The 24,947-nt window shown below is 43.8% G+C and overlaps 1 protein-coding gene and 1 pseudogene across 4 annotated transcripts in view; one reads left to right on the plus strand and one right to left on the minus strand.

The window, feature by feature from the left end:
• The window catches only part of CACNA1D (calcium voltage-gated channel subunit alpha1 D), a 286,732-nt gene that overhangs the window by 50,039 nt on the left and 211,746 nt on the right, over positions 1-24,947 (plus strand). The window lies entirely within an intron of this gene.
• On the minus strand, positions 19,708-20,589 carry LOC148091455 (SKA complex subunit 3 pseudogene; annotated as a pseudogene).

The raw sequence follows: 24,947 nt of genomic DNA on the forward strand, positions 1-24,947 counted from the left end.
TGTATTTCTGTTTAGTGTCTTTATGCCTTCTGATGTATTTTTATATCCATCCAGCCTCTGTCAGCCCATCGGTGAAGGCCGTTGCTAATTCATTAAAGGACCTTGGGACTGAGGACATGCAAGTCATAAATCAGGATGTTTCACGGGCTGAGGGCAGGGGAAGGACACAGCTCTGACAAGTTCATACCATCATCCAGCTCAGGGGAGGCCTTACTTGTCCCAAAGTGTCCCCTCAACTTCTCTCTACTCTGCCAACTGTAACGACTCTCTCTCTTGTGAAACAGTTAAAGGAAAATATAAAGGGGCACATTCTGTGGCATGTACGATTATAGCAAGTATGTGGTACGGTGTGGAAAAGTGCAGGGCTAATAATAGCTGCTGTGGGGCTTCATAGATGAGCGAGGTGGGTGGCGGGGGTAGGGCTTGGCTAGAGGCTTCTTGAGACAGATGGGGCTGGGGCTGGCTCTCAGCCAGGTGAAAACCTGCAAATCTGAGCAGGAAAGTTCCACGTACTATGAAAAGGTCGTGAGAACCTCCAGTGCTGGGAGGATTTGGGCGAGGGAAAATCAGATGGGACTTTACCCGATGAATCATCAGTCCTTTGCCTGGTATTTGGTGGGGGTCACCTGCAGTTGTGCCTTTTTCCAGTGGGTGAAGGGGGTGTGCTGTGCTCTCTCTCTGAACTGGTATCAAAAGAAGGGCTGTATTTATGAGCCAAGCTGCAGCTCTCATGTACATGGCATGTCTAGGAGTAGAGGTTGGAGCAGTGGGTGGAGTGGTCGGAGGCCGGCGAGTTGTACTGGTGGAAGGCTCGGGTCCTATGATCTGCAGCAGCCCAGTTCTGAGCTCCGCTGCGCTGTTTTCTAGCTATGTGACCTGGCAGATTGCTTAGCTCTCATTTGTGGAGTGTGGGGCCACCCACAGCACCTGCCTCGGAGGCTCCCAGGCTGTTGGGAGAGTTAGAGATAAGGCACAGAAAGCACTTAGCACAGTGCCTGGCCCAGAGTAAGTGGCTCAGTTAAGATGAGCTAATGTTTTACAATTCCAGAGAAGGGGAGAAATGGATATTAAGGTTGGACAACTCTGGATTCTTCTCTTTGTGTCCACAAAGAAAACCATGCTTGTGAGACCTTGGGCAAATCACATAAATGTTTTGGGGGCCTCAGTTTCCTCAACAGTGAGATGATGGGTGGTTATAAATGATCTTAGATTCTACCCATGGCTGTAATTCTGTAGGGTTTTTTTTGTTTTTTTTTTTAAACCTATACGTAGTGACACAATTTTTTTCTTGGATAACTTTTTAGATCTACTCTTAGCAGTGTTCAAATATGAAGTATAGTATTATTAACTGTAGTCACGCTGCTATAAATTACATCCCCATGACTAATTTATAGCTGGAAATTTGTACCCTTTGACCCCCTTCACCCACCCCACATAGGATTCTGTAGTTTTAGAGAGGGTCTTATTGAATACAAAGTACTTCTCGGAATATTTCCTGGTTTGAGTCTCCCCACGAGATTGGCAGGGCAGCGACTGTTCTTGCCGGCTTCCCAGATGAGGAAGCGGGCTTACAGACGTGTGACGACATGCTCTCCCAAGGCCTCAGAGCTGGTGGGAGCATATTCTGGAAAATGAAGGCTAATTTCCCTTTAAAATGAACGTGTGAAATATAGATGCATCTGGATTGGGCTTTTGCCCTTGTTGTGAAACTGAGTCTGAAAGGGGTTCTTGGGGGAGCCTGGTTCCCAGAGGAGCTTCGGGCTAGGACTCTTGTAATAGAGCAGTGATCCCAGGGCTTCTGACAGCTGGAAAAGGTCATGGTGTCCTTTTTTATTTATAAAAGCAAATGAAATAACTGGGGGTTCAGGGGAAAAACCTTAGGGCTTATAAAGACCTCAAAATCCATGGTCGTTACGTAAAAATCAATTTGTTTGATGCAGTTAGGCAAATCTGGAAAGTTTCTTATTCTGAAAGAATTGGGATTCAGGGCCCAGGATAAGCAGGGCTGGGTAGGGGTGGGGAGGAGGCCTGGGGCACAGGGGGAAGGCCCGATTATTTCTACTGTGTCTTGATGTAATTCTTTTTCTGCGTTCCCTCTGTGGTTTATCACTTTGCACCTCACGCACCCTTCTTTTAAAGCAATTACAGAAGCAAGGAAAATAGGCAGCAGCAGTGAGAATCGGTGGCTTTTAGAGTGGATAACTGATGCCAACTGGGCTTCAGCGGGTGCAGGTGAGGAGCGTGGAAGGATGGGCAAGAGAGAGCTTCTTTCTCAGAGGCCTGCCGGTGCTCACGAGGGGTCACACACATTGCACGGTGGGCCTCTTCAGCCAGGCCCTCAGCACCTGGGTTTCTTCTAAGCTGCTCACTGGCTGCACGAGGACCGTGGCTGCGGTGGTGGCCACAGCGGCCGAGCTTGTAATTTAGATGTTACCGCTGCTCAACCGTGAAAGGTCAGCATGAGGCTGCTCTGTGGTAGTGCTGGGAGGGAGATGTGGGCCCCCGGGGACTGGCTGGATGTGGAGTCTGACTGATTCCAGAAACCCACAGAGTAGTACTTGGACTCTCACGTCAGTGGGTTAGAATTTGGGGTGGGGGTCCCCCAGACCAAACTGTTTGCACCTTTATGTATAGGCACTGAGTATATAGCTATTTAGTGGTCAGGGTTCAGAGGAATCGCTATCCTTGGTTTTGTTTTTTTTGGAGTGGCTTTTTGGTTTAAGCTTTGGGTGACCGACTACTCGGGGCCGTAATTTAGCCCTTGCAAGACCACGAGAGGCAAGATTTGGCTAGCAGGGCTGTGAAGCCAACTCTAAACAGATCTTGCCTCCTTTATGATTGGGCATGTGTTCTGCATTTATTTTTGCCCCCATCTCCTTTCCCCCCCCATGTCTTTAAATGCTGAAAGTTTTGTGTTTTAGGGTTCAACTCACCAGCCTGGCCCCATGAGCATGATTGTCACTAAGTACATTATATCATACAGAGACACAGGAAGTACAGCAGGCCCTTAAATAGAGTCATGAGTTCGCTCAATGTTGATTTGTTATAATGTTGCAAGTTATTCGGATGATGAAACATTTATAAATAAGATGGTATTTTTTAAAAATTAAAAAAGTTTTAAAGTGATTTTATTGGAGTGACATTGGTTAACAAAGTTATGTAGGTTTCAGGTATACAGTTTGATCCCACCAATAATCCTGTGCAAGAAAGGGGCAGGAATTGTTACCCTCCACACCGTTTTACAGATGAGGGAACTGAGGCTCCAGATGTTGAGTGATTTGTCCAGGGTTATTGACAAAATCAGTAGGTGTCCTGAGTCTCAGTTCAGTGCTCTTGTCAGCACTGTGTGCAGAGTGTAAAGCATTAAGGCTCATTGGTCACGGAGCCCTGCCGGTCTGCCTGCTCCCATCCATTTGCCTAGTAGCTGTTGACGGAGGGCAGCTGACCGCCAGGCCTTGTGCTTGGGTTAGAACGTCATTAACAAGGGAAATGTGACTCTTGCGGGGGAGGCAGACTTTAATAATTAGAGTGTCAGTTGGTCTTCTTTCTTTTCTGCGTTCTGTGGACCTGCCAGGGTTGGGGTGGAGAGAGACTGAGACTCGGTCCTCTCACCTTGAGTTTTGTCTTTCTCTGGGAAGTCCTGAGCTGGCTCCTCAGATGGGTTCCTCCTGCCTCCACTCGAGACTGTGTATGCTCAGCAGCCGGGGACCTTGGAGGTTGCATAGGGTGGACTGGAGGACTTTGAAGACAAGAAGAGACAGGGTAGTTTCTCCAAGGAGGTACATTTTGAACCAGCTCTTAAAGATGATGCCAGTGGCCCCTCGGGGGTGGTGCCTCTCCTGTTGGTTGTCATGACCCATGGTGGGACAGTGGCAGCTTTCACTGAGACCTCTCATCAGCTTGTGAACTTTTAGTACTGGTTCATTTGCTCTGCGTAGAGCTGGAAATGGCAAGGCAATAAAGTTCTGCCTTTGTCCCTCCAAAGTCTTCCCTCTACCAAAGCTTTCCCCCCAGGGGGTAGTGAAATTGGACCACTTCCTTGGCAGTGCTGGGCGGCCTTTCCAGCAGGAGCAGGGGGGTTGATGCAGAAAAGAGGTGCATCGGGCTGAGGAGGATTAGCCCAGATTTCACTGCTGGGGGGTGTGGTGCGAGGGAGTCCCGGGCTCATTAAACTGTGCAAGTTTCTTTCCTTCTTATCACAGAACGGAGGTGATGGGCACATTTCTCTGTGGTCAGGTTTTCCGCTTCCTCTGATTCATTCTGCCCATGTCTTGTCTTTGACCTCCCTCTTTGTACCTTTCTCTCCTGAAAGGTGATTTGGCAGAATGGTTAGAAATACTCATATTAACTACAGTAGCTCTGTGGCTCGGTTGATGGTGCACGAAGACATTGAAGACGACGACACACCTTGGCTGTGTTTCCTCGCATATTGTAGCCCTCCAGAGAGCTGAGCTTTCCTGGGGGCCGACGCCGAATTTCATCTGTTGTAGGCAATGAGGCTTCCCTTTATTTTGTGAGGTCCATTTCGGAAGGAAATGCTCCAAACATAGTCCGCATGCCCTGCCTACTTAAGCAGGCCGCTCCGGGTCACTGTTAGGAACAGTGAAGGTGATGCTGCTCCAGAGAAGGATGCCTTCAGGTCGCTCGCACCTACAGCACCTGGCTCCGGAGCCTCATGCTTTCCAATTCTTGTATCTGTCCTCTCCCTGCCACTCCCTACCCATCTCTCGCTCTATTAGTTGTTACTTTTGCTTGCAGTTTCTCTCCCCTTCTAACTTGGGTGCTCTGGAACAACATCTGCCTCTTATTGGAGGCCCCGAGAGGTGCTCTACATGCAAGCCCCCTCCGATGCCCACAAGCTCTGGGAGATGGCACCAGTAGCATCCTTCCTTTATAGAGGTGGGAACTGAGCAGCAGCAGAGGCGACCACAGGGCCTTCTTGCCTCAAATATGGGAAATGAACTTGGTGGGCATCCATGGAGACTCCTATTGCCCTTGTTAGGCATCATCAATTAAAAATAATTGGCAATGTGGGGGTGTGGAGCAGTAACAGTAAGAGAGTTGGGATAATAGAATATTCTGAAGTAGTCTTGTTATTGACAAGGCCTCCTAAGTTTCCGTACTGTTTTGAACACTTACAGGGCTTTAAGAATGACACAAAAGCCCGTAAATTAAATTAAAATGCAAGCGTAGTCTTCTCACTGCTGCTTGGGTTCAGCTCTGCAGCCCGGAGGACGGCTGAGCACAGGGGTCATTTTCTGTTTGTCACATGGACTGATGTCAGATAGTTTGTGTTCACCTATGCAGTCTGGTTGTCCTGAACTTGAGTGTGCTTTCGTTTAAATCCATGTACACTGCTTCTGTCAGATGGAGCGAACATGCACACAAGCACTTGAATTCACGTATGCATGGCCCTGGGAACCCTATAGAGTGAACCCAACTCTGGGTGACTAGTGGGGCCCTGAGCAGAAAGATGACTTTCTGGCACCTCAAGCTCCTCAACTTTATTTTTTTATTTTTATTTTTTAAAAAATATATCTTTATTGATTTCAGAGAGAGGAAAGGAGAAGAAGAGAGAGAGATAGAAAGATCAGTGAGAGTCATTGATTGGCTGCCTCCTGCATGCCTCTGACTGGGGATCAAGCCTGCAACCTGGGCATGTGCCCTGACTGGAAATCGAACCCCGATCGCCTGGATCCTAGGTTGACTCTCAACCCCTGAGCCACACCCTGCTGGGCAAGCTCCTCAACTTTAAAATGAGGAAGTAAGGAATCTGGTGGGGTTTCTATTCTGGGACATTCTACAAAGAGCCTCTATTTTCTCGGAAATGATTGTGGCCAGAGGCACAGGCTTATAGGTACTTGTTCTAAGAGGGCTGTGATAAGCAGCAGTGTTTAAATGTAAACCACTAACTTTACATGTTGATTCTCTTAAGGACATTATATTTGCCCTTGGACTCTTGCTTATTTTTTTAAAAAAAATCTTCATGTTCTTTATTGGCTTGTCAAGTATTTTCTTTTTTAAATATGTTTTTATTGATTTCAGAGAGCAAGGGAGAGGGGGAGAGAGAGAGATAGGAACATCAATGATGAGAGTCATTGATCGGCTGCCTCCTGCACAATCCCAACCGGGGATCGAACCGTGATCTCCTGGATCCTAGGTCGATGCTCAACTGCTGAGCCACGCCCAGCCGGGCGCAAGTGTTTTCTTTGTAGACAGCACAGACATGGTTTTCAGACCTGCTTCAGATTAATTTATCAAATTCTAAATTGCTATACGGGGTGGGGGGGTAGGTTTACAGTTGTGAGTATGCGAAAGTTTATTCTTGTATTGTAATAATTATAACCTGCATGTCTTTTTCCATGAGAACAACTGTAATCCTATACTTACCAACCCGTGTATTTTCTGTTAGTGTCGGTCTTGTACTCTGTTCACCCTGGCCCTTTAACTTCGAGTAAATTAGAGAGCATGGGGTAGAAGCCTCCCCTTCAGATACTCAAAGGATTATTTTTCCTCCTGAGCGGTTCTTCTTATCTAAATGGAATGGATGTGGGATAAGGTTAAAGCAGGGAGGTTTCGGCTGGTTACACGAAGGCTCAAAGACCCCCGATCGTGCATTCAAGCCTCTGCAGGACTGCTGGGGGGAAGAGGCCATGTGTGTGGTGCCCACCTGTTCCAGGTGGTCCCCCATAAAAAAAGAGCATCCTTACTGGCCAATTGGAGGGCCAGCTAGGGGAGAGGAGAGCCAGGAATGCTCTTCTAGGGGTGCTGGTAAGGGCGGTGGGAACAGTGGTGTGGGCTGGCGTCAAGATCCCCTTCTGCACACAGGGCTCTCGCCTTGCGCTGGTGAGATGCAGCACCTGGAGCAGGCCATGCAGGGAAACGGTCCAGTTCTCCTCTGTGTTTTAACATTCCCAGATTGCCAGGCTGTTCAAGAGCAGCGAGTGGTGGTGCCGAGTTACTGGAAGGATAGCGTAGGGATGACGGCATAGGTCTCTCCCTTCACCCCAGGTGCAGAGCTCTCTCCCTGACGTGGCACCTGGAGGTGGGTGACTCTCCTGCTCCTCTTTCCTTGACTCTCAGTGAACTCTGGGTCAGGCAACCGTGTAATCTGCTCACTGCCAGTTTCCTGTTTGAAAAGATGTTTATTTCGTGGGTCACTTTGAAGATTCTCTGTGGATACGCAACATAGTTTTAAAAGGTGGGGCAATTTTTCATTTGCTCTTAGAGATGGCTGTTCTGTAGTCTTCTTTGCAGTCAGTCACTATAGGCTTTTAAGTCTCTTGGTGTCTTTATGTTATTGCTGCTTGTCTGTGGAGAAACACGTGAGAAACCCCCAGGCCCCTATGACCCTAAGCTGCTTGAGCAGTGGTGAGAGAGAATGCTTGAGGGGAAATACGGAGTTTTGAGTTATGCATATTTTAATAAGGGGGAGGAGAGAGACAGACCAGAGTGTTTTCTACTTGTATGAGTAATTATATCCTTAATTTGGGGCTGGAAATATATTCTAAAATTTGTTTTGTCAGCTCCCTCCGAAATAAATAAATTACAGTGATGATATCATTTCTGTTTAAAATTTTTGAACAGGTATCAAGGCAGAGTGATTAGAGCCTAATTGTTTGCCAAATTTTCTTTAAAGCTACATTCTTTCGGGGGATTTCTATGCCAAAAAACATCTTAAACTGATGAACATATAGTTCTCCTCACTTATTTTGGCTGGTTTTTAATTAGACGACTGATTTCATAGTGGAGGAAGTACATTTTCGTTGGGCCTAAGCCCCAGAGTGCCAGATTTCAACCTCAGAAAAAAAATGTCACCCCTCAGTTTAGTGATGTACACTTAAATAGCATGGGAGTGAGTGTTTTTCCTTGGCCAAGGTCACCAGACGGGCAGTTGGTTTCAGAGTTGGGTGGGTTTGAGGTTGAGTATCCCCGGCCCTTTATCTATCAGAGCCCTGTTTCTCTCAAGCTCCTATAAGTGTGGCCTTGAGAGGAAGTTGTCCAGGTTCCTGCAGCCTCTGTCACCGGGGCCAGACTGCTGTGAGCAGCGGGGGAGTGGGGACAGAAGCTTGCGTTGCTGCCCAGAACTACTGACCTTGTGCCCCCTCCGTCACAGCCAGGGCCATGGCCAGGGCCAGTGTGCATCACTAGCTTCCACGTTTGTGCTTGCTTGTATGAAGTGCTTGTGACGAGGTATTTACTGTTTGCCACCTACTATGGTAGGTGGTAGGAAGGATGAACCATAATTCCCTGACCACCATACTTCTTTAAGGCTTACCATGATAACATTTGCAGTCCTTTGCCAACCCCCTGGTCAGGCACCTTCCTGGGCTCCCTTTTTAACCAGGACATGAAGGCTGGACTCCTAGCTAACACTTAGTCCACTCCCGACAAGCTGGTCCTGCGTCCTGCCCTCGAACCACCGTGGCACCTTTGCGGGGCTGTTTCCTTTCAGTGTGCGGTGGCTGGCAGGCGGCCTTGCCCGTGGCTTAGATGGCAGCTGGGTGAATTCTCCCAGACACCCTGCCTGTCTTATCTGGAGCAGTTTATCTCCTGGGATGCAGGTGGAGTGCCGGAGAATGTCGTCAGTCTTCTTTCCTGCCCCCCAGGGTGAAGAGGTGGGATGTGGGGTTTTGGCTGGCAAGGGCTCTTGCTGGGACCTGGTTCCTGCTCACTCCCATGGACTCCTGTTACCAACCTGTACCCCGGCCACCCTTCCATCTGGGAGTGATCCCACTCCCCAGGGCAGCTCAGCACGGTGCCCGGGACGATGGCCGACTGGGGCACTTCTCCGGCCGTGTCCCTCAGTGTGGTTCCACTCCTGAGGGCTTTATTTCACTTTCTGAAGACGGGCTCACCTCCTTGGCCTGCCCCTCCCCAGCCTGGACCCCCTAAGTGAGAAGGCTCAGGATTTGGTTGACTCCCCTTCTGTTCTCATTATGGCCCCGGGGAGGGGGGTGGGTCAGGAGCTCTGCCACACTGCCCCTTCCACCAGAGTCTTAAGTTTCTGTTCTTGACATATGCAATGTAAGTAAGGTCGGTTTCCTTTTCTTGTTTGATTTGCTCTAGTGTTACATGTTTTTTTGATCTTTTTTTCTTAGTTAATCTCATATGCATTTTCTTGACTTTGTAGTGGAAAGATAACATGTTACCATTGACCCTCTTCTGAACTTGGAACTGCCACGATAACTTTCAAAGGATTTACTCTTCCTGTGAACAGTCTTCCTTCCTAATCCATGACCGTCTTCAGGTCAGGCTGGGAACTGCATCTTACTCCCCTGCTGGCCTCCACCTGCTGGGGGCCTGCTGAGCGCAGGACAGACGGATGCAGCGCCCAGCCTGTGCAAGAGCAGCCCCTTTCAAGCTGTGTGAAAAACTCCCAGGCACATGAAAAAAATTACTCCCAGATACAAACCAAGCTGCCCCCATACACTTTACAGCAGGGACTCTAAGCACTGCTGTGAGGCAGGGATCTCAGCTTAGGAAACAAAGTTTACTTTACGGTAATGCTCTTTTATTTATGTCAACAGATTCTAGTTGACACGCTGACTCAGAATGGCCTTGCTACCAATTAGTGGAGCATTTTAGTGAAGTTTTCAATCAATTCCTAATTCCCGAGACTTCACTAATTAGGCTAGGCTTGTGTTGAACACAATCCCTGTTTGCACTGTTGCTGCAGCAGCCTGTCTACCTGCTTCCCCACCTGGCTCTTCAGTCCAGGGGCACCTCTGCTCTCCTCCTGTTCCACCTGCATTTTAAGAACAAGCCCCTGCCATTCATCAAGGGTGCGCACTGGCGGTGCTAATGGAAACAGCACTTCGGGTACAACCCCTCCTCTCCCCCCCCTGTTGCTAATGGGAGCCAGGGTTTGATGGGCACTCATGCTGAGCCCTGTTCTAAGCACTTTATGTGTATTGTCCTATTTAAACCTCATAAGACTCCTATGAGGCAGGTGCCATTATCACCCCTAGTTTAGCAGGTTTAGCGAGGTTAAGTGAGTTGCTGAGCTCACACAGTGAGAAAGAGCAGGGTTGGGGAAGGAGGAGAATTGGACTTTTTCTCCTTAAGGCCACATCCAGTGCATTGAAAAGTGATCAGTCTAGTGATAAGAGAGATGTTCCCCCAGGATGGGGGCACAGGTAAACATCACCATCTTGTTTGTGAGTAAGATCCAGAGGATTGGGGATGGGGTGTGGGGAGTTGAGGAGGATTGTCAGCTGAGAGTAGAAGGTAGTGCAGGTGCCAGAATTGGGACCAACAAGTTCAACTGTGAAATGTTAGCCATGTAGGAATGACAGAGCACAGAGACCAGAGAGGAGGAAACGCCGTTGAGTTTAAAGCACTCCTAGGTAGATACAGCTTGTGTGCCATATGGATGTATTCACAGGAGATGCCACGGACTTGCCCATGTAGCTCTTCAAAACATAGTAAGATGTAAGATGTATATTTTCTACAAGAAATACTTTATGATGAGCAAAAACAAATAGTTGTTAAATTAAAAATTTGTAATGAGAACCATTTTCTTCTCAAGGCAGTTGAAACAGTGTAACACTAGATTGGGTCTCTTTCCAGCTATATGACAAGTCACAGGTACACACATCACACGCAGGCTCCCAGACTCCGTAGTGTTGAGCTCTAGAGTAGTCACATATTGGATTCTCTGGCAGTCAGCCTCTCTCTGCTCCGTAAGAGAAGGTAAAAATCAGCACCTGTAAGATTAAGTTCAAAGGTTTTTCTAAGAACTACGATAAGCCTTTGGGACAGGAGCGCTCTCCACACTCTTTACTAGTTTTTGTTCCCTACAAACTTGTGTTAAAGTAGAAAATTACGGTACAGAGCTCAACTGTGTAAATGCTTTTGGAAAGGGTTTTAAGTTGGGTGTATGCATGTGTGTTTTAAAACTGGAACTTGAAGTATCACATCACAGAAAAAAGATATGTAAGCTAAATAATAAAAACTATTGCTAGAAATGGACAGAAATGGTGAGCTAGTAAACTGCTTTTACAGTAGACTTATTGCTGTTAACAGTAATATGTGGCTCTTATAAATCATGCTGTATCCAGCCTCACCTTGCCCTAATAGATGGGAGAATTTTTCCTACTGGCCGGGCACAGTGTCGTGTACAGATAGAACTTCCTACCAAACTTCACTTCGCCATGAATTTGCCCTCGTGAGTTCAGGATACTCCTTTCCTGGTGCCACCATCTCCAGCCCTCAGCAAAATGGTCACTGGACTGAATGTGCACTTGGAGCTCCTTACCATTTCCTAGGTCTTTTTCCAATGTGTTCACCATGCCTCTTCAGTATAATTCTGGTCCCCTCAAGGGCGAGGGTTAGCTTGTTCTTTGCTCCTTGCCTCACAGCACAGTATATGTGGCTTTTACCGTGGCTTTCACCGTGGCTGACATTTTATCCCTTGGTCACCACTTGGGAACCAGCACATGTCTTACACTCAGTAAGCAATGAATAAAGATTATGTTGATTAAGTAATTCCTAAAGCTGATCAAGGTTCCTGTTTGATGACTACATATTTCTGATTATGAATGGGAGAGGGTTCTGTTGTGGGTGGGGAGAGAGTAAACTCCCCTTGTCTCTCACACACTGATTTACTCACCAACAATCCCTCCTTTAAAATTTGCATTCTAAATATGAATATTATTGGCAAGTATTACAGGAGTGTATAAAATTTTAAATATTATATACAAATACAATCAAGGTGGAAAATGATCATGATTGGAGTAAAATCGTGTTTTTGTAGCTCATATTTCACTATTTCCAGATAGTGTATCTAGCAGTGTCCCATGAGGGTGCTATACTCAAATGATTGAATTAGAAATGGAAAAAGACTTATCAAACATTTAGTGTCACAGACTTGCAAGATGAATCAAAATAGTAGAATTTCCCGCTGCATTTTTTTTATGCCCCTCTATGTTGCAAAACTGTGGAAAATATTGAACATCTGAACAAGGATCTCAATCACAGAGAGAGACCACGGTGTGGGGTAGGGCTTGGCTAATGGAGTTCAGTGGGAAAGTGGACCTCCTGCCCTTTCCCTATTTGTTTCTGGCTGTGTTTTTTTTTTTTTTTTTCCTATTTTTCCTATGAGATACTTTCGGGGAATAGAGAAATAGGTGGACAGAAGGCAAGTATAAAAGAGGGGCTTATGACTTTCTGTACCTAAAGCTCACAGCCCTTTCATTTAATACTATATTGACTCATCTCTTTTCCACCCTCTTTAAACCATTCTCAGTGTTGGTCTATTTCTCACTTCCCTTCTCTCTCAACTGTGGATGGTCTGTTGGGAGCAAGAACCTTTAAGCCATGTTTTCCTCTCAGCAGGCAGATGCCTGCCTGCATCTCCTCATGGGCTCCTTTCTCTGCCTTAGGTGTTCTGTCTTACCTGGATAATCCCTGCCGATTATTTATTTTTAGAAAGTAACATACAGTAAACATTTAAATATTTTATAGTTTTACATTTAAACCTGTGATCCAGTTTGAATTAATTTTCATATAAAGTTAGGTTGCAGTTATTTTTTTTGCATATGATGTTCCGTTCCAACACCATTTGTTGAAAAGCATATCCCTTCTCCATTGAATTGTCTTTGTACATTTGTCAAAAATCAACTGGCCATACTTGAGGCTATCTCTGGACTCCATTGTCTTCATTCTGTGTGTCTGTCCCTTCATCAGTACCACAGTGTTTGATTACTGTAGCTTTACTGTAAGTCTTAAAATTGGATGATTTGAGTTCTCCAACTTTATTCTTCAAAATTGTTGTGTCTATCCTGTTCCTTTGCCTTCCCACATAAATTTTAGATTCAGCTTCTACCAAAAAAGTCTGTGATTTTGATTTTGATTGTATTGACTCTATAGATCAATTTAGGGAGAACTGACATTTTAACTATGTTGAATTTTCCAATTTATCAAAATGATGTATTTTTCCATTTATTTAGGTCTTCTTTGATTTATTTCATCAAAGATAATCTCAATTCTGCCCTGGCTGGCGTGGCTCAGTGGTTAGAGTGTCAGCCTCTGCACTGGAGGGTCGAAGGTTTGGTTCCCGATCAAGGGCGCACACCTGGTCAGCAGGTCCGATCCCAACCCCCATCAGGGTGCGTGTGGGAGGCAACCAATCGATGTGTTTCTCTCACATCTATGTTCCTCTCTCTCTCTCTTCCCCCCCTCCTCCCCCCCTCCCTCCCTCCCCCACCTCCCCTGTCCCTTCCACTCTCTCTAAAAATCAATGGAAAAAATATCCTCATTTCTCAAGTGAGGATTACAAAAAAAGATAATCTCGGTTTTTTTATTAGTGTGTTCAGATAATTTACATTCAGCATTAATTTTGATATGTTAGATTTAAGTCTACCATTTTATTTATAGTTCTCTTTTTCATTCTGTTTCCCTCTGCTGCCTCCTTTTGGATTATTAGAGTATTTTTTAGCGTTTCATTTAAATGTATCTATTACTCCTGATTTTAGAGGGAAAGTACTCAGTCTTTTACCATAAAGTGTGATATTAGGTATGGATTTTTCATAACACCCGTTATTAGATTGAGGAAGTTTCCTTCTATTCCTAATCGTTGAGTGTTTGTATCACAAGAGGTTGTTGGATTTTTTTGTTTTCAAATGATTTTTCTGGTCCTATGGAGATGGTCATGTAGTTTCTATCCTTTATTTTGTTAATATAGTGTATTACATTGATTAATTTTTATATGGTAAACCAACCTTGCATTCTTGGGATAAGTCATATGGGCCTGGGCTTTTCTTTGTGGGAAGTTTTTGATTGCTACTTCAGTCTCTTTCAGATTTTCTGTTTCCTCTTGAATCAGTTTTAGTAGGTTTTTTCTTTCTAAGAACTAGTCCATTTCATCTAGGTTATTTAATTTGTTGGCAGCATTTCTTTTATAGCAGGTCTCTTGAAAGGGAATTCTTAGTTTTTATTCTTCTGAGAATGTTATTCACCTTCATATCAAAGGATGTCTATTGCTGGATACAGTTCCTTTCTCTCAGCAGTTTAAAAATATTGTTGCTTTTCTTTCTGATCTCCTGTTTTTTTCTGAGAAATCCATAGTCATTCAGATCATTGTTACCTGTATGTTATGAGTTGTTTTCCTCTGGCTGTCTTCATGATATTTTTCTGTCTTTAGTTTTTAGCAGTTGGATTATGATGTGTCTGGGTATGGATTTCTTTGAGATTATCCTATTTGGGCTTTGCTGAATTTCTTGAAACTGTCATTTTAGGTCTTTTACCGACTATAGGAAGTTTTCAGTCAGTATTTTTTCAAATATTTTTCTTACATTACACTCTTCTTCTGGGACTCTGATGACATGAATGTTAGACTTTTTGTTATTTTTGTATGAGTCTCTGAGGCTCTGTTTATTTTTGGAATTCTTTTTCTCTTGTTTTATATAGGATCATCTCTATTAATCTGTCTTCACTCACTATTTCCTCTTTCACTTTCATTTTGCTGTGGAATCCATCCAGTGACATTAAAAATTTTTGTTTTAAAAGTTTCATTTGGTTATTCTTTGTCTTTTTTTGGGGGGGGGGCGGGGCTGAGACTGTTATCATTTTATTAGTTTCAACAGTGTTCTGCCTTACTTCTTGGAGCATGGTTATAATAAGTCTTTAAGTTATTTGTATGATAATTCCAATACCTATGTTATCTTGAGGTTGGAGTCTATTGATTGACTTTGCCCTTTCAAGTTGCGAGTTTTCTGGTTTTTCATATGCTGAGTAATTTTGGATTGTGTTCTGTTCATTTTGGATATTGTATTATGATTATCTGGGTCCTCTTTATATCTTATGGAAACTATTTAATTTTTTTTCTTTTTTAAGTAGGTAATTGCCTAGTCTCTATAGTCTGTATTTCTAACATCAGCTCAGTTTTCAAAGCCTTGACAGTCTCATTTGGATCTGTCCTATGTGTGTATAATCCATTGTCCAGTTTGGGGTCTGGGCAATGACCTATTTCAAAGTGCAGATCTCAGAGCTCTTGGTTTGCTGTTTAGGATCAGATACATAATGAGCAGCTTGGAGGGAAACCCAAATGCTAATTTACTACTTTTTGGTATACCTCTCTTTTCTTTAATTCTCTGACAATTTCTGATTCCCTGAGGCCCTCTTTTGCTGTCCCCAGCCAGAAATCCAGGACTTTGGTTCCCCTGCTCTGATGTATTCTTTCTGTGACTATCTAGAGCCAAGCAGTGGAAGTCCAGAGAGGAAAAGAAGCAATAGGGATTCACCCCCTTGTTCTTGGAACTTCTTCTGAGAGGGAATCATTCCTTTTAGAGTTGTAGGTGCCTGCTCACCCCTGCTGTTGTTCTGTGGTCCTGTTGTATTGCCTGTGGCTGAGGTGGGAGAGGTCGGAAAAAAGTGATAAAATACAGGGGATTTCTCAGAACATTAGTTCCATTTTTTTTTTTTTTTTTTTTTTAGGCTAGAAAGAATTGAACTTGAACTTCCTCTTCAAGTTCATTCTGTCCATTCATAATGAGCACTTGTGGGTTCTGGGCTGTCTTTGCATCCAGGCTGGGTGATACTAGAGGGAACAGAATTACAACAGGAAAGTCATCACTGATTTGGTGGTGCTCTGAGTTCTGCCTTCCTCCCCCCGTCTCTCTGCTACCACTTTTCATCACCCTCAGATGCTCTGTGTTTCCTGTGCAGCTTTTATATTTGCATTTAGTGAGAGAGAAGGTGGGTATTCCTAATCCATCTTGCCAGGAACTGGAGCCTCCATATTAGTGTTAATATCATTGTTTATATGCCTGTGCCTTACCACAAATCAAAGCAGTGGCCCCAAACTGTACTAGTAGTCATGGTATTGGTCCTTGCTGTCACTCTTGGTAACAAAACAAAACAAAACAAAACAGAATCCAGTTTCAATTAAGAGTGTGCTCGATAAAGCAGTAAAAATGACTAATTGTGTTAAATCTTGACCTTTGAGTACATGCCTTGTTAATATTCCGTGACAAGTAGGAAGTACACATAAAGCACGTCTGCCCCATACTGTAGCATGATGCTTGTCTCAAGGAAAGTTATGTGTATGATTGAGTTGCGAGATGAACTAGCCACTTATTTTTATGGGATATCATTTTCATTTGAAAGAATGCCTGACAAACTATTTGGACTTGGGTATTTGGCAGCCTTTTTCTTGCAAATTATAGGAGTAAGCCTTCCACTTTAAGGGAAACAACTGGCAGCAATTGTTATCCAGTGATAAAATTTGAGCGTTCAAGCAGAAATTAAAATTTTGAAAAACTTGTATCCATCACTGTGAGTGTGAATACTTCCCAGCATTTAAAAACTTTTCTGGTGAGCTGACTGGTAAGATCAGTGGTGATATTAACAGATGTGACTTTTTGAAATTGAATAATGCAGTGTGTGAACATTTGGAGCATCTGCAGTGAACCATTATTTTCAGATTATCGATGCATGATTTTATAAAATCATCAATGGGTAAAAGATCCATTCAAAGTGCACAATAGACCAGTGAATTTTAATGTAACAGAGTATGAAAATTCATTGTTATGGTTTCAGGTTCCACGTTGGAACTAACCTTTAAGAAACTATCACATTGAGTTTTAGTGTTGCATCAAAAGAGTGTATTTATAATGACCTGAAAAGGCCATTAAAATATACTCCTCCCTGTCCCAACTGTGTATCTGCGTGAGGCCAGATATGCTTTATCATCTTCAACAAAACCAGTCTGTTGCAACAAACTGAATGCATCCAGTTGTCTTCTGTGAAGTCAGTGATTTGCAGAAATGTAAAAACAGTGCCACTCACTATTTTTATTTGTATTGGAAAATATGGTTATTTTTCATAAAAATGTTATTTATGCTAACATAAAAATATCATTGTTTAGAAACCAAACCCTGCATAAGGTAGGATTTACCATGCCTGGTGTTCTGAGTCTCTAGGATGTGTTCATAACATGTATCATGGGATTTTCACTTAAAACTTATAATTAAATGAGCTTACTTTTAAAAAAAAATTTTTAAATTTAAGGGAGGTTTGATTTGGCATACTATTTATGTAAAGGGTTAAATAGTAAATCTTTTTAGTCTTGTGGCCATACAGCCTCTATCATAACTTCCTAGCTCTGCTGTTACGTAAAAGCATTCGTAAACAATACATAAACCAAGGAGGATGGCTGTGTCCCAATAACACTTTATTGACACTGGAATTTGATTTTCTTATACTTTTCATGTGTCATGAAATATTACTTTTTATTATTTACTACCATTTTGTAGGTTGCAGGCCAGATTCAGCTCAGGGGCCAAAGTCATGGATGATGTTATGGCCTTAACCAACAACCCTTGTTGATCGTAAGGATTATTTTTACTTGTTATGGAGAAATGTAGGAAGGAAAGCAACAGAGGTTCCAGAAACCTTACGCAGTGTGTGCAGATGAAACCTATGTACTTCTGAATTTGCAGAGAGAAGAGGGCCTTTTACATATTTTATCTCAATTTATCCCCATATTACTCTGTAAAGTAAATGCTTTGCTCCTTTTATGGATGGAGAAACTGAGGTGCAGAGGAATGCTAGCATATCCCAAACTGGGGTTTGTGTCCAGGCTGGTCCCATGCCAGAGCTGTTGCATTTCACACACTAGTCTAGTGCTGCTTTCCTTATGGACTAGTGTCTGTACATAAAGGCCTGTCGATAACAATATTTCACTGAAAGATTTGATACGCAACAGTGAGAAAAATAAAGAGAAGAAACGAAGTCACATTCTGAGTGCAGCTTTGTGCTAGAGATTTTTGCAGACCCTTGTACAAAGTGTTCTTATTTGACCACATTGAGTAAGACTTGGCCTGTACCTTTAAGGAATTTAGAGTTTAATAGGCTTAACAGTCCTCAACTAGCATTGTCCTCCCTGAGTATTCAGAAATATGTGGGGCAGTTGTAATTGTCACTAATGTTGAGAGGTGCTGTTGGAATTTAGTGTGTGGGATTAAATTACAGTGAAGGATTGTCCCACCCCAAATTCTTGTAGAGACCCTGTTGAGAAACTAGGCTGAGTAAAATAATAGTAATGATAATAATAAGCTTGCATGTTCAGCACTGCCTGTGTGTTCTGTGAGCTCTGCAAATACAGGTCCATGTTCTCTTCTCTGCAGCTCTAAATGAAAAAAACAAAAACACAAAACCTTTAAATCTGAATTGTTGTTTTTTTTAATAAGCTCATTTGGTGGTAAAACATGATGTGAATGGATGTGACACTTTTTAAGTTGAAAACTATTTTTAACAGCTTTATTGAGGTATAGTTTACATACCATAAAACTCACATGCATCAAGTGTATAATTTAGTAATTTTTAGTAAACTTGTAAAATTTCATAACTATTACCACAATCTAGTTTTTTCCTTAGAACACAATAAGTCAAGTTTTGCTTTAATATAGCAATTTTCTGACAAAATGAAGAGAGCAGGTCTTTACATTTGACTTTCAAGGCACAGTCACAGAAGAGGGGACTTTACTGCATCAAATTCCCTATAACTAAGCCTTTGAAGCACCTTGTCATGATTCTTGTCAATTGTTCCTTTTCAAAATTTTTTTTTTCTTTTTAAAATGTTTTTGTTGACTTTAGAGACAGGGGGAGGGAGAGGGGGAGAGAGACACACACACTGACCAGCTGCCTCCTGCACATCCTTACTGGGCATCGAGCCCACAACTCAGGCATGTGCCCTGACACGGAATCAACCAGTGACCTTACAGTCCATGGGAGGACACTCAACCAGCTGAGCCACACTGGCCAGGGCCCTTCTCAAATTCTTAACTGGTCTTCACAATACACTAGGCCCTTATTTTCCCATTGGCCATCTGAAATGTTTGCCAAAGTACTTTTATGAACTTAATTAGATAAAATTACTGTTCAGTTATACTTAAATTGGAAGGACCTTGGCCCTGATGGACAGGGCAGTGTGACATTATCTGGTGGCTCTAGACACATTCAACCTCCCAGTTCCTGTGATCACAGCTGACAGTCCAGAGAAGGGCACCTGGCCCAAGAAGAATCATCAGAATCTTCCAGAAGGAGTGAGACCTCAGGGTCTGTGGGCAGCCACTGACGGGGAACTTGGGGAGGTCAGCAGCCATGTGCTGGAAACAGCAATGTTGAAATAAAAGGTATAAGAGACTCTGGGACAGTCATGGAGGAGACGCCCCGCTCTAGCAGAAGCAGCAACTATCCAGCTTGGAGAAGGCTGGAGGTTGCCTTATCTGAATAGCAAACAGTAACACTTAAATTTTAGAAATGACTGATCCTGCTCCTAGTATTACCAATCCATGGTTAGATTAGATAGGGTAAATTTGAGATCAGTGAAATAGTAATATTATTATTTTTATTATTATTTTTTATATTTTTATTGATTTTAGAGAGAGGAAAGGAGAGGGAGAGAGAGAGACAGAAACATCAATGATGAGAGAGTCATTGACTGAGCCCACAACCTGGGCATGTGCCCTGACCGGGAATCGAACCCGGATTGCCTGGATCCTAGTTTGACGCTCAACCACTGAGCCATGCCCGGCCGGGTTAGTAATGATATTTAAAAACAGTAACTGAGCCACATGTCAACAAAGTTGAGGTTGGGTGAAACTGACAGCAAGCAAAAAATTGGGAGTGAAAAGGAAGAAAAACATATCCTGACAGCAGGTGAATCCCTGATTCCAATGTCCGAGACCTGCTACAGTGCAGTTATCCTGGCCTGTAACCTTTTTTCCTAAAATCAACTGTCATTTGTAAATAACTGTGTTTTAAAAGAGCAATGTCTTCCAGTTGCTGGTTTGTGAGGCCAGCAGTGGCGCTATCACTGGACACTGGTTCTGTTTCTATGGTTTCCTCACTTTTATTCTTCACATTTTAAGTCCCATTGTGTGATCTTCATTCAAACACATAGTATATCCAGAGATACTGAAGCGCTCTAATTTAGGAATCACTCAGTCAAAATTGTCCATATTTAGTGCACATTTTGGAGTTTTTAGTACTTTAATGACTGTTTGGAAGATGGAGTTAACGTGTTTGGCTCTTCCTTTTGGTTGTTTCCTGCCTGTGGAGGGTATGGTGGAATTTGAGGTATCAGGTACTGCTCAAGTCCAAAGTCTGAAAGTTGTGGACTACATGGAATCTTCTCAGAAACAGAGCTGCTTGGAACAACGGGATTACACATATCAGCCTTCACATCAGGCTTTTGAAGGTTTTCATCTCTAGTGGACTCTTGTTGGTTTAGAGTCAACAACTTCTTGCTCACTCATTGAATTTCTCTTGGCACGTGGATTATATCCATACTTCTGAAAAAACTTATTTTTATGCTATCTGCTGAGTTTTTTCTCATCAGTATTTTGTTGCCTTAATGAAACCAGTGCTTTCTTGACTTTGCAAACTTGTCAATATTCTTCTTGCTAAAGCATCACCCTTTAGAGTCCAAACTTCTGAATGAAGGTCATATAAAATTCTCATTGCATAACCTTCAAAGTCGCTGTCTTCCCCCTCCAGCGCCCGCTGCAGCTGCGCCGCCTCGTTGTCCAAGGTGACCGCCAGAGACCGCAGCTTCGCATAGAAGCTCCGGATCAGGTCCATGGTGAACACACCGCGCCTAGGCGCCCATCGCTCATTTCTAGTTTTTTAAAAAAATATCTTTATTGTTTTCAGAGAGAGGAAGGGAGAGGGAGAGAGAGAAACATCAATGATGAGAGAGTCATTGATTGGTTGCCTCCTGCACGCCCCCCACTGGGGATCGAGCCCGCAACTGGGCATATGCTCTGACCAGGAATGGAACTGTGACCTCCTGGTTCATAGGTCAATGCTCAGCCACTGAGCCACACCAGCCGGTCAGCACAATCTAGTTTTATAACATTTTCTTTATGCCTCAAATTCTCTTGAGCCTGTGTGTCTTTTTATGTGTCTCTTTCAGTGTCAATTTTCAGATGTTCTTAAATGACCATACAGTTTGGTACTTAGTGTTGCCTTGCTTCTGTTGCAGGAATCAAAATAGAATGCCTAGAGTCTTCCTGGGGAGTATTTCTGCTCCCTAGATACTACATCAGAGTAATATTAAATAGAATGTGTGTTATACCTATTCTGGCACAAAGTGCTCTGTCCTGTGATCCTTGTGTCTGTAGAAAGTATTTATGCTGCAAATAGCACTCAATTTTCAAATAAGACCAGTGTGCTAAGTCATAGCCTTTCTCAATCTAGTTGGCCAAAGTGAAACATGATAAGGCTTTATGAAAATTATAATTGCTGTTGCTTTTTGACAGAGGGCTTTGAATTCCTGGACAATGGGGAGATTTCCCTAAGTAATACCCGCCAGCCTGAAGTCTTTCCAGCGTGGATGGCAGCAAGGTGTTGCCGTGGACCAAAGAAACATGACATCTGCCAGTGCTCACCTTTCATCTCTTACTGATGTCTCCTTCTCACTCTGTTTCAACCACGATGGGTTCTTGGCTGTGCTTCACAGTGCCAAGCACACTTGCGCCTCACTTTGGCCCTCCCCTTCCTTCTGTCTGGAATGTGCTTCCCCAGATATGTTTGGTTCACACCTGATCACCTTGTATCTATTTATATGTCACTTTCTCAGAGAGGTCTTCCCTGTCCAACCTCTGAAAGAACAGCTTCCACCCTGTACCCTACCCCTTGCCTCCCTGCCTGATTTTCTGCATGGCACCTGACAGATTGTATTGTCTGTGCCCCCATGCCTCACACTGGGATGTCATCTCCTAGAGGACAGGGACTTTGTCTTTTTCACTGCTGTATCTTCTGTGCCTGGAACAGTGCCTGCCACATGGAGGCCACTTGACTGTTCCTTCCTGAGTGAATGAAGCTGCTTGTCAAAAGGAGAAGGGCAGAGAGAGGGACCGGGGAGCAGGCTTGTCCCCGCTACCAGCCAGCAGGCCCCTGCCTGAGAGCTCCTGCAACACCCTGCTGTTAGAATCGTTGCACCATTTAGGTAGCTCTTTCCATGGGTATTTCTTCCTTTACATGCTAAGCTCCTTGAGGCAAGGGTCTGTCTTAAGTTTTTCCGTTCTATCATCCCTGCTGCCGGCCTTTGTTCTCATGGTACTCTACAGCTGTTAACAGAGGACACACGGAGCCAGTACCTTCCCCAAGGAAAGCAGTAAATTGACAATATTCTTTTATCATGCAAATTTCAGATTGAAGGAGCATTTTCATTTTGAATTCTTGTATGTACTTTTCTTGAGTCTCCTATAAGAAAATGCCATTGACTATAATCTTGATGAGAGAAGGGCCAGTCTGTCTTCTTTACTACAGCATCTCCAGTGCCTATAACAGTGTCTGACACATGACACCCATGTGCGGCAAATGTTTACTAATAACTCATTGCTGAAGTTAACTTTACATGAATTTTATTATTATTGATGTAAAAAATTACACTTTAAAAATTACAAAAATTATACCATCTATTCAGGATCTGGAGGGAATAACATTTTCTCATTGTGAAAGCTCCTTTGTTGCTCACCTGACCTTGTGTGATGTTGGACAAAGGGTCTAGAGCAGGGGTGGGGAAACTTTTTTCTGCCAAGAACCATTTGGATATTTATAACATCATTCTTGGGCCATACAAAATTATCAACTTAAAAATTAGCCTGCTATATTTGGTCAAACATTTAATTAGCTCATCCCTAATGTGATGGCTGGAACTGCTTCTCTTTGGTGAGGCCTTGGCAGGGCCAGACCAAATGATTTCATGGGCCATATATGGCCCACAGGCCGACGTTCCCCACCCCGATCTAGAGAGAAGTGCACCCCATTCTGTAGTTGGGATATTCACAAATGTTCAGACCTTGAAGCCTCTAAATAATTTACTGCTTTTACTTCATTAACGGTTCCCTGTGACCATAATTCATATACCTTCCAAAACAGAGCTGTGATCCTGCTTCCTCCTCACCAGAGTTTAAGCCTCAAGTGTTTGATTACTGAAGAATGAGAACCTACAGTTTGGGATTAATGTACAAGATCAAGGGTAGGCCACACAGTCACTGACAGAAAGCTCTGCCTTCATAAAAAATAAGTAAAGCCAAATGTCTACAGCTCAGAACATCCTCACTAACAAATAGTTGACTGTGATGAAGAGCAGCTGATGGGCTAACCTCATTAGTTATGTGTCTTGTGTACGTTGCCTGGGATGCGGCTGGATGGTGCTTAGGCAGAAGCAAGGGCCAGAGCTTTTGCCAGTTTTGCTGACCAGGATTGTATCAGAAATTCCTAGAAAGCGAGGAGTTCTGGTTTGTGGGTTTCTGATTGGGAGGAGTGTGGCCTGGGCAGAGCACTGGAGTGAGAAGACCTGGCCTTGTGACCTGAGCAAGTCAGTGAACCTCACTGAGCCTCATTGTGCTCCCTTCATGCAGGCAGAAGCATCATGGGGATGATGTTTGGATTAAGTGAGAGAACATGATCGTTTGTGGACGATGAAGCTTTGTGAAAATAAGTGATACGGTAGGATGGCATACTTGCTTTTCGAGACCCCAGACTTGAATAACTGCAACTATTCATCCTCTTAGGCACTGCACCCATGCAGCCAAGCGTGGTTGGAAACGCCATTTAGCTGAGATGATTGGTTATGATTAAAATGGTCACTAACCTCAAGTGACAACGCTACCGGCAGGGATACTATCTTTAGTCAAGCCCATTGTATCTTTCTCATTTTTTGACACCAGTTTCATATACTATCTTCTCTCCTTGCACCTCCCACACCTCCTTTCCGTCCTCACTCTCCACTGATGGCTTCTCATTTCCTTGAAAGAGCTGAAGCCACCCGAAGAGAACATCCACAAGCTCCCACTGCCACCTCCACCCATCTGCCTACCCTTCTGTCCACAGGGGCCACTGCCGCACCAGGGCCAGCTGCTTTACTCACTCAGGTTGCTCCCAGCCTTGCCTGTTCGAGTTCATGTCACTGCAGTTCCCCTGCTGTCCTACTTTATCTGTTTATTTGTCTATACTGGTGGGTGTTTCCCATCAGTACACACACATGCTGTAATGACCCATTGAGACCCTGACCCTCTCGATCCCTTTTCAGCCATCAACTACTCCCCATTTTTCTCTTCTCTATAGCTGAACTTTTCAGATTATTTTCTACATTTCCTGTTGTATTTTTCCCCTCTCACATTCCTCTCTGAACTCATCTAATCAGGCTTTTGCTGTCAGTGCTCCACCCAAACGGCTCCATCAAGATCACCACTGGTCTTCCTGATGCTAAATCCAGTGGTCAGTTTTCAGCCGGCTTTGTACTTGCTTCATCTGCAGTATTTGCCACACGTAACACCCTTCCTCCTTTATTCACTGTGTTCTCATGGCTTCCAGGATGCCACGCTCTCTGGGTGTCTCCCTGCATTACCCGTGGCTCCCTCTCAGTCTCCATTACTGATTCCTCCTGGATCTCTTCATGTTGGTGTGCTCTGGGATGCAGTCAGAGGGACCTCCTCTTGTTTCTGTGAGCATTCCCTCCCTCAGTGATCTTACCCAGTCTGTGGTTTTAAATGTATCCAGAGCTGATATCCCACACACTCCGGCTCAGGCTTCACTTCTGCACTCCGGGCTCGTTTATCCACCTGTCCTCAGAGAGGCAAGCCCTGTCCCACTAGCCCTGTGTGTCCACCACTGATGGGTTGTGGCTGTATTAGCTGGTTGGTGGTTGTCATCTCTGTTCCCTCTGCTAGAATGGAAACTCCACAAGGGAGGTCTTTTTGTTTGCAGCACCTAGACGGGTAAATATGTTAGGTTGCAATGTTCAGTGAAAACTAATAATTCAGTTATCATGCCCTGTTTCATCTCTCCCTACGTCCAATGGTGCTCTAACTTTTCATTGATGATTTTGTCTTGAAAATCTCTTAAGAAATCCAGTTGGCGAAATGATATCATTGTTTCTGGACAACCCTGTTTAATTGATCTCAGATGTTTTAGTATGCGGTATTAGT

The sequence above is a fragment of the Miniopterus natalensis genome, chromosome 15, assembly GCF_054644295.1.
Source record: "Miniopterus natalensis isolate mMinNat1 chromosome 15, mMinNat1.hap1, whole genome shotgun sequence".
Classification (NCBI taxonomy): Eukaryota; Metazoa; Chordata; class Mammalia; order Chiroptera; family Miniopteridae; genus Miniopterus; species Miniopterus natalensis.